We start from the raw sequence: 10,141 nt of genomic DNA on the forward strand, positions 1-10,141 counted from the left end.
CAAAGGGACTGTTTATTGAGATATATATAAATATGAAATTATGTGTTTTCAAACGTTTAATACACAAATCCGCCGCGCAAATTCAGTCATACTGAACGTTACGCTGTGACCCATGTCACGTCAAATGGTTTGTTTGACAGCTTGCAAGTGACATCTATTTCATCTGCTTGGGGGTCTTTGTGCTCCGTGACAGTGTTTTTCAACATAAACAAACGACAATGTAAGACATATGATATAGTGCACGTTATGTTCCATTTGTTCCTGAGAGAGACAGACAGACAGAGAGAGAGAGAGACAGAGAAATGAAATGAAATAAAATGGGGTTTAACGTCCTACTGTTCTGCTCCTATACTGTTCTATCCTATACTCAATGTCAACCGACAACACTGCAATAATTGGCCGTGGCACTGCAAGAGGAATGGCTCAGATTGTCCCAAATAGTGATTGGACGATTGATTAAGAGCATGCCACGACGAATTGCTGAATGTCTGAGGATTGGTGGAGCAATTACTCATTATTAAGACAAAAATCAAAAACGTCCATTTTCACTTTTGACAGTGTATCTCTTTGTGAGTTAAATGGGGCATATGAACTGTTTATGTTCATGTGTAGGCAATTGACTTGTTATTAACATACACTGGTTACCCCTAATAAAAACAGCAGTGCATTTCCGCAGTTTTGTATTGTTTCTGAATATCCCCTACTTTTTTTGAAGAGTATATATTTATTTGAATAAATGGTTATATGTACCACAAGTCTATTGAAATTTATAAAACACAGTAAGCAGACTCAGCACGCACAAAAACATTTAAGCTGACGAAACATCTTTCACTTGCCGGGTGTCACACGTGTTTGACTTATAAATGTAGATTTTGACATAATAATATTAAAGACTGAATAATCTAGCCACTGACCTACTTATTCTTGATTGTTGACAGCCCATCCAGACTTATATTCGTATACATGCCTGGGACGTGGACATGATTTGTTTATCTTTGATAATATGAAATTAAATTAAATTAACGTTAAACACTATTGCTCTGCTCCGACTGGGCTAATAAAGACAGGTGTGCGCCATACAGTGTACTATACGGTAAACTTAAAACTTTGCCCGGACATCGGCGCTACGGTGTTACCTTATATCGAATTCCAGGCCCTCCGTCCTGCATCATTGACAGGGGGAAACCACAACGGAAAACCCCGATGAACGAAATTTGTCGGCCAACACCGGGATCGAATCCACGACCTCCAAGCTAGCCAGCCAGCGTCTTACTTTCATAGCCACCGTGGCTCCCTTTGATCCCATGGAATAAGAGACTGATTAAGAATTAAAGCTAAATTGCTCGTCATTTCAATTTAACGGTATACCCCCCGTAATTCTCCTCGGCACAAAAGAAGCTCTCGACGATTTGTCTTAAAAACATTTAGAATGTGTCAAATCGAGGTCCTACTTCTAGAGAGAGAGAGAGAAAGAGAGAGAGAGATAGAATGGGGTTTAACGTCCACTAGACACAAATCGGTCATAACATATTGCCCATTTTTATTTCAATAATTCGCTAGAGCTTAGGGGTCTTTAGCAGTGGGGACAAACCGGCGGACCCGGAGAGAGAGAGAGAGCGAGAGAGAAATGTGTTAAATACCATTCGGACATACCCCCCCCCCCCCCCATCAGGTTTTACAGGTGACCCTACTCCTTGTCACATACAAACGGGGAATCGACAACACTTCGTAATTCTGCTAGAATACCCACATTGTGAAAACTACTCCCCCATTTATCTCTCTGTCTCTCTCTCTCTCTCTCGCTGCTGACCCAACTGGGGACCCTATCAGACTCCTTGATCATCGCGAATACCAAGTTCGCGCTTTCCAGTTAAAAAGTCTACCTGTGATAATCGAGTTACAAAGTTCAAGGTTCGTTCAATGTCACGGTTTCCGTGGCGGTCGCCGTGTTTGATTTTCGTTTGTCATTATCGAGTTACAAAGTTCGAGGTTCGTTCAATGTCACGGTTTCCGTGGCGGTCGCCATGTTAGATGTGAATGTGTTTGTGTCACAGCCACTGATTGAACGCCATCGTTCACGTGTCTGCGTTAAAGGGAGATAACATAGCTTTAGCTTTTTGAATTGCAGACCAGTCTAGCAACGTCTAGATGTTGTAATAATAGCGGTCGTTGCTTCAGGAACATGGGGAACCCCGCGCTGTATTACCAGGAAGTGTCTTGCTGTCCAACACGGGGATCGAACCCTGTTGTGTATTACTCATTCATTAATAAAACAAGAAAACAAAAACAACCATGTCCTATAATAAATCATTATTTTAACTGTTTCATGACAACAATAATGTCACATAATAAAGTCATTAGTAAGTGACTACAAAACAACAATGTCCCATAATAAAATCATTATATTGAACTGTTTCATGACAACAATAATGTCCCACAATAAAGTCATTATTTGAAACTACTTAGTGACAACGAAACAACAATGTCCCATAATAAATTCATTATATTGAACTGTGCTGTGTTATAAAGTCATTATTTTAAACTGTTAGACAACAACAAACATTAATCAACAAGAATCGTGATCAAAGTAAACAATAGTAATTATAATAAAGGGCAGGTAACTCCATCGAGTAGCCATCTTTCCACTCTCCACAGCTTGCTATCATCTGTCAAATATACAAAACAGAAAACACGATAAGACATGTTGTAGATTCAGTTACTATATCGTAGTCATCATTAGACGGAACGGGTGGGGTGGGGATCTATCATTGGCCCCCGCTGAATATGAATACTAATGTACTAGTTAAAGCGAGAGATTTCATATTTTCTAAGAAAGTCAAAACATAATTATTTATGTTTCAATGGCATTTAGTAATTGAACTGGAGTTTTCAGGTCACAATTCTATGGAATACAATTACTGCTTATTACTGAGCGATGTTTCGACTAGTGCTAGTCATTATCAAGGGGGTCTTCCCATATCGCCGACTCACCGAGTTTTGGAAAGTCGACCGCGGCACCCTTTGATGGGATTAAAAAGGATTAAAAGCGTTAATGAGGCAGGGACCAGTCATTATTAATATAGTTCACTGAAATTGATTTTTATCAGAAGTCGACTCACTCACTAATTAATCAAATTAATTGGAAAAGCTCATCCTAATATTTTTGAAGTGATGGCATTTTTGCAAGAAGAGCAAAAGACGATTGAAATTCAGTTACTGCAGTATGCAAGTGGCCAGCGACAACCACCCAAAAAGAAAAAAATACACCGATATCAACAGGAAGATTGAAGATTCCAAGCATAGATATGAACAAGGAAGACTGAATTTATTAGAATTTTTGGACTATGTTGGACACTTTATGCGTGCAAAAATTTAAAATTGTGTTATGTTAGGTGTTAAAGATTGTTATAAATTAACAAAAATAAATTAATGCTCCCAAAATTATCTGCTTAATGAGGTTTATCCTTCAGCTTGGGTCTATTGTTCTTAGCCACTCATTCCCATAACGTCGACCAAATTTTTTCCCCTAAAACTCGATGAGTCGGCGATATGGGAATGAACCTTATCAAGCTAGGATAAAAAATGAAAATATGACAGGACTATATATACATGTACACAACAATACTTAATTAATGCTGACAAACCAGAGATCTCCCTTAATTACGTGTACCTAAAGGTAATCTAATTTAATAAAGGCTAATAGGAACATTCAATAATACCAATTAACCTAAACATTGACTAATTGATTACTGGATAAGTGTTGTGGGGTATGTAGATTTAGTTACTATAAATATGGTATTACTGTATAATCGAGATTAAACATATGTAGATTTAGTTACTATAAATATGGTATTACCGTTTAATCGAGACTAAACATATGTAGTTAGTTACTATGAATATGGTATTACTGTATGATCGAGACAAAATAGTAGAGTACTGTGTGATCGAGACTGAATTTATGTAAAATTACAAATGTTTGACAATTACATAGCTCTGTCAGGGGTAACCCACCAATCCTCAGACATTCAGTAATTCGTCGTGGCATGCTCCTAATCAACCGTCCAATCACGATTTTGGACAATCTGACTCACTCCTCTTGCGGTGCCACGGCCAATACTTGCCGTGTTGTCGGTTGACGTGTTGACAGGTTGACAGGTCTCCAGATCAAATTAAAAGTAACACGCTAAAGCAAAGATACGCTAAACAGTAAATCTTATGCAAGAACCGATAGGAAAGCAAACATGGATAGAAAAACCAGCACGCGGCAGTTTTCATCAACCCTTCCTTGAAGTGCCAAATTTGACAATGAACCCCTGCCACGTGTATGGCGCTATTGCGTGTCGCATGTGCAGCTCAGGGGTTCTGTTGGGGGGATAAGTTCTTCATCTGTGAACATACTCTCAAAGCATGTCAAGTGTCTATGACTATTTATCATATCACTACCTGCATAGGTATTTGCATTTCAATATCCCCTACTTTTTTTTAAAGAGTATATATATACCTACCGCTATAGTTTATCTACCACATACAGAGTTGATTTCTACATCTACCTTGACATCTTGAGCAGTGATTACCTTTAATGTAGGCCGGCTGTCGATATAAATTACCACTGTAACACAAGACAAATAAATAAAACAATTAGTATTCTACACGACATGACACGCAAAACAAAAACCTACAAGACAAACCTGCTGACAGGACAAACTACACGACACGACACGACACGACACGCAAAACAAAAACCTACAAGACAAAGCCTGCTGACAGGACAAACTACACGACACGACACGATACGACACGCAAAAAAAAAACCTACACGACAAACCTCCTGACAAGACAAAACCTACACGACAAACCTGCTGACAGGACAAAACCTACACGACAAACCTGCTGACAAGACCAGAAATAAGGGTGCCACAGTGGCTAAGTGGGTAAGACCCCTGCTCGGTAGCCTGAAGGTCGTGGGTTCGATCCCTGCATTGGCGGAGAAAGTTCATCGGGATTTTTCGACGTCGTTTCTACACAAAAATGAAATTAGCAAGTTTACATTTTTATTGGAAAGGTGATTACTTTCGATCAGTTTCAGCATGGTTTCATGGTACAAGAATGGCTGCGCATTCACTTTCAGTGCAAATGAATTTTGATTGTGTTTTTGGATCGCTAAATTCCTTTTGGCGAACAAAGAAGAATCACGGTGACAAAAAGACGGTAAGAATTCCCAAATAGCCTTAGAATCGAGATGGGGGGAAAGCCTTTTCATAGTACATGTGTATATGATCCGTCAGTAACGAAGGAGAGCAGTGAAATGGAATGGGGTTTAACGTCCTACTGTTCTGCTCCGAAATGGGCTAATGAAGACGGGCATACGCCATACAGTGTGCTATGAGGGAGGTTTCGCCCGGACAGCGGCACTACGGCCTACTCTTATATCGAATTTTAAGTGCACGCCAATGTGTACACGGGACCTCGGTTGTTCGTCCCATCCGAACGACTAGACAACTGCCATTGTCAGGCCCTCAGTCCTGCATCACTGACAAGGGAGAACCACGCCAGAAAATCTGAATGAACTTTCTCGGCCAATGCAGGGATCGAACACCCGACCTCCAGGCCAGCGAGCCAGCGTCTTACCCACTTAGCACCAGCTCTCTAAGAATTCGTTACTAAAGTAACTAGTCCGGTTGGTGCTGAATGTGAAGACGTTAAACCCAATTTCACTTCATTTCCATCGATTACTATATAAAGCCTAATACTTACTCTGGTGAGAATAAACAAACAACCAATTGATGTTTGGCGCAAATGTGTGATGCACAGCCAACTTGTCTAGTCGTAGCCCAGATCATCTGAAACATGAACGGTAATTAAAATAGTATAATAAAATAATATTGACTTCAACAGAGATAGTCTGGCCCCAAGTTCACAACCCAGGATGAATAGGATTAAACACCAATGCCCCGTGTACACATTTACGTGTAACTAAAACAACATTTGACAGTTGGAATTCGATAAATGTCCCCCATAGCACACTGTATGGCGCATGTCCGTCTTTAATAGCGAAATGGATGTTCCATAGCTTTTACAACGTTTGTTCCATAGCTTTTATAACGTATGTTCCATAACTTTTATAATGCATGTTACATAGCTTTTATAATGCATGTTACACAGCTTTTATAATGTATGTTACATATCTTTTATAATGCATGTTACATAGTTTTTATAATGCATGTTACATAGCTTTTATAATGTATGTTCCATAACTTTTATAATGCATGTTACATAGCTTTTATAACGTATGTTAGATAGCTTTTATAACGTATGTTACATAGCTTTTATAATGCATGTTCCATAGCTTTTATAATGCATGTGCCATAGTTTTATGACGTATGTGCCATAACTTTTATAACGTATGTTACATAGATTTTATAATGCATGTTCCATAGTTTTTATAACGTATGTTCCATAGCTTTTATAACGTAGGTTACATAGCTTTTATAACTTAGGTTACATAGCTTTTATAACGTAAGCTACATAGCTTTTATAACATAGCTTTTATAACCTATGTTCCATAGCTTTTATAATGTATGTTCCATAGCTTTTATAATGTATGTTCCATATCTTTTATAACGTATGTTACATAGCTTTTATAACGTATGTTACATAGCTTTTATAACGTATGTTCCATAGCATGCATAACGTATGTTATTGTTACATAGCTTTTATGACGTATGTTCCATAGCTTATATAACATACGTTCCATAACTTTTATAACGTATGTTCCATAGCTTTTATAACGTATGTTCCATAGCTTTTATAACATACGTTCCATAGCTTTTATAACGTATGTTCCATAGCTTTTATGATGTATGTTCCATAGCTTTTGTTCCATAGCTTTTATAATGTATGTTCCATAGCTTTTATAACGTATGTTACATAACTTTTATAATGCATGTTCCATCGCTTTTATAATGCATTTTCCATAGTTTTTATAATGCATGTTCTGTAGCTTTTATAATGCATGTTCCATAGCTTTTATAACGTATGTTACATTGATTGTACAAATAAATAAAGAGAAAAAGAAAGAAAGAAATCGAAAAAAGAAACTTTACACAATACCTGGCTGTAATTACAAGATTTAGTTGTTCTACAATCATATTCTCGTCTGAAAGTATTCTTTTCTCCGTACCATTCGTTCATAATGTAATCCACCAAATTGGTACCAACTATGTCATGGCGTACAACTATCAGACTCTCGCCCTGGGTGTCCTTAAGATGGTTAAATTGACAACTCCCACTTCTAGCGGCAGCGCGTCTTGCTAGTTCGTTACTCCATCTCTGATAAATCAAATAAAATATGTTTTTGTATTTTGTACTAATTAAAGCGATAATTTCATATTTTCTAAGAAAGTCAAAACATAATTATTTCGATGTCTTTTGCTCAATAGGTTGTCAACTCACTATTATACGGTCATAGGTTATCTTTCTCACGCTTAAAAATCTTCACACCGGAAATAATAACACAATTACCTCCCAATTACCTACCTTGTTTTCCTATTCCCCACCATGGAATAGTTATCTTCAAACGTTTGAATTTGAAGTTGAAAATGATATTTTTGTCAATTTCTCAACTGGCAATAGTGAATTATAGGTTTGGATTAATAGGATTATTCTTTAACAAGGTAGGACTGTTTATAGATACCATCTATTTTAGGGCTTTATTTTAATATATTTTAAAAATATAACTTAAAAATATGAAATTGTAACTTTAAATAATTATAAATTTAGTCAATATAGATCTTCTGGATGTTTCCTTCCGATCGGATGGGGAAATTAAACTCCTAGTATATCCCGCCTAAGCTAACGTGTACTTCCGATGGGGAATTAAGCTCTGTAGTAAATCTCACAAAAGGTGCCCATCGGATGTGAAATTAAATTCCAAATACATCCCACCAAAGCTAAGATGTACTCCCGATCGGATAGGGAAATAAACTCATATTATATCCCACAAAAGATAGGATTTGATTCTGATCGAATGGGGAAATTGAATTTCTAGTGTATATCCCACAAAATCTAGGATGTGATTCCGATCAGATGAAGAAATTAAACTCCTAGTACATCCCACCAAAGCTAAGATGTACTCCCGATCGGATGTGCCTTATTGACTGCCTAAATAGCAAACGACCTGACATTACCAAAATACACAAGTATCCAAATATTCATTTATTTCAATTAACACCACATTAGTATCTGATTATTAATAAAAAGCAGTTCCCGTGCTTTCGATTGGGGAATTTGTGCGGATTTTGTTCATTGATATACTTTTCAATCATTGATTTTTGACTCTTTATGGTCGGAAGATACAACTAGATGGTTTTTTAGGGGGTGGGGGTTTAATGAGCACGCTTTAGATCATAACGTCTGTCATTTAATCAAGTGGGTGTTTCCTAACCCACGCCTGTACGTGCAAGCAGTAGGGTCGCCTGTGTAGCCTCGTGGGTTTTATCCGAGGTCTCCGATTTACGCCCATCTCTCTTTCCCGCGCGGTTCCCCCTGTCAGTCGTGTAGGACAGAGGGCCTGGAAAAAAACACGGTGTAGTCGTTCGCATGGGACAAAAAACGTGCACGTTCTAGAATTCAGAATATGAATGAGAGTAGGCGGTAGTACTGCTGACCGGGAAAAATTTCCCTAACAGTACACTGTGCTGCGTATGCTTGTCTTCATTATCCCGGTCTGAGAAGAACACACTCTTCTACAGCAAGTTGCGCAAAATCCCCCGCAACCCCCTGACACACCTAAAAACAATAATAACCCAAACATACCATCTCCATCATGTTGCTGGCATCCACTTCTGCTCTATATTTGTTGATAAACTGCATCAGTTTCATAACAGTGGGAGCAGAGAGATAATTTGGTGGAGGTGCTTGGGGATTCCTTCTCGGGAAGAGCTGTTGTGTATTTGGTCGTCGTCGTTGTAGTGGTTGTTGATTATAGTTCGTCCTCCTTTGTCCCTGGCCGTTTGTCAGAAACCTGCGATTACCTCTAGCAGTGGATGTATTTGGGGTGAACGATCTTCGTTGAAAGTTAGAACTCCACGGGTCGTGGCGGTTATTTGTCATAATCCTATTGCCCCAGTTGCTGTTCCTGACCATACCATTCGTAGATGCAGGGTACTGTTGTTGGCAGAGATTTAAATGTACCAAAGTACAAAACAAAATTATCCGCACAGACAACATTTTCAGACAGTCTGTTCTCGTCAGGTACAGTTGATTCTTGTGACACAGGTCTTCCTCTTACTGCCTAATTTCATAATGTTGACAACAATATAAATTAACCCACGTTAATCAATCAAATATCCAACCATGATATGTTTTTTTACCGTACAAGTTAAGCTTAATAGTTCCCCGAAATAGTAAACCTCATCATCATCAATCACTATTTCAGGGCGGGGAATTTTCTGACGTGGGAATCATTCCAAGCATTGTTCTCGCAGGCATAATTGGTTTGTTTTTTTGTTTTTTTTAAAAGTGAGACAGTGTTCTTTTTAAACAATAATGTGACTCATTAAATTAATCAATCATAAAGTAGGATGACTTTGTCTTATGTAAACTTAATAGATTGGTAATTTATGTTTTGTCTTGAACGAACTACCATAATCTCAAAGAGTATATTACCTCCAAGGAGGTAGGGTGGTCGAATATATCTTTGTCTTTAATGTACTGCCGTGATTTCAAAGGGTACAGTTACACCAAGGAGGTAGGGTGGTCGATTGACGACGATATCACCCCTGGTGGAAGTGGACGTAAAAGTCAAGTATAAGATCAAGTGCGTCATTGAGAGTCAAGAAGCGTGCGTGTCAAGGAGTAGCGTCACCTGCTCGACCTCATGGGTGTTCTCCTTGTTCTCTGGTTTCCTCTCAAGACTTAAAAAAACCAACGCGCAAGCGCATGGTAAAATAAAACTGTACCATATGTTAGTACTGCAATGAACTTGTGTTACACAATTGACAATATTTAGGAAATATCACTTAATTCCCCTCCATACATGAAATTGATTAACAATCTTATCAGATGACTCATAGATGGTCGACATTGGCACTAGCTTGACACGACTAACAGCCACGCGGAAGTCGTTAGTGGAGTCAGTAAT

The 10,141-nt window shown here is 38.3% G+C and overlaps 1 long non-coding RNA gene across 1 annotated transcript; it reads right to left on the reverse strand.

The window, feature by feature from the left end:
* Positions 1–2,349: 2,349 nt before the first annotated feature.
* On the reverse strand, positions 2,350–9,277 carry LOC126819744 (uncharacterized). Its single transcript, XR_007679741.1, has 5 exons — positions 8,815–9,277; positions 7,111–7,329; positions 5,755–5,840; positions 4,506–4,609; positions 2,350–2,666 (listed from the first exon to the last, which is right to left on the reverse strand). It is a non-coding gene; the product is annotated as an uncharacterized LOC126819744 (long non-coding RNA).
* Between the last annotated feature and the right edge of the window lie 864 nt (positions 9,278–10,141).

This window comes from Patella vulgata, chromosome 4 (assembly GCF_932274485.2).
Source record: "Patella vulgata chromosome 4, xgPatVulg1.2, whole genome shotgun sequence".
Classification (NCBI taxonomy): Eukaryota; Metazoa; Mollusca; class Gastropoda; family Patellidae; genus Patella; species Patella vulgata.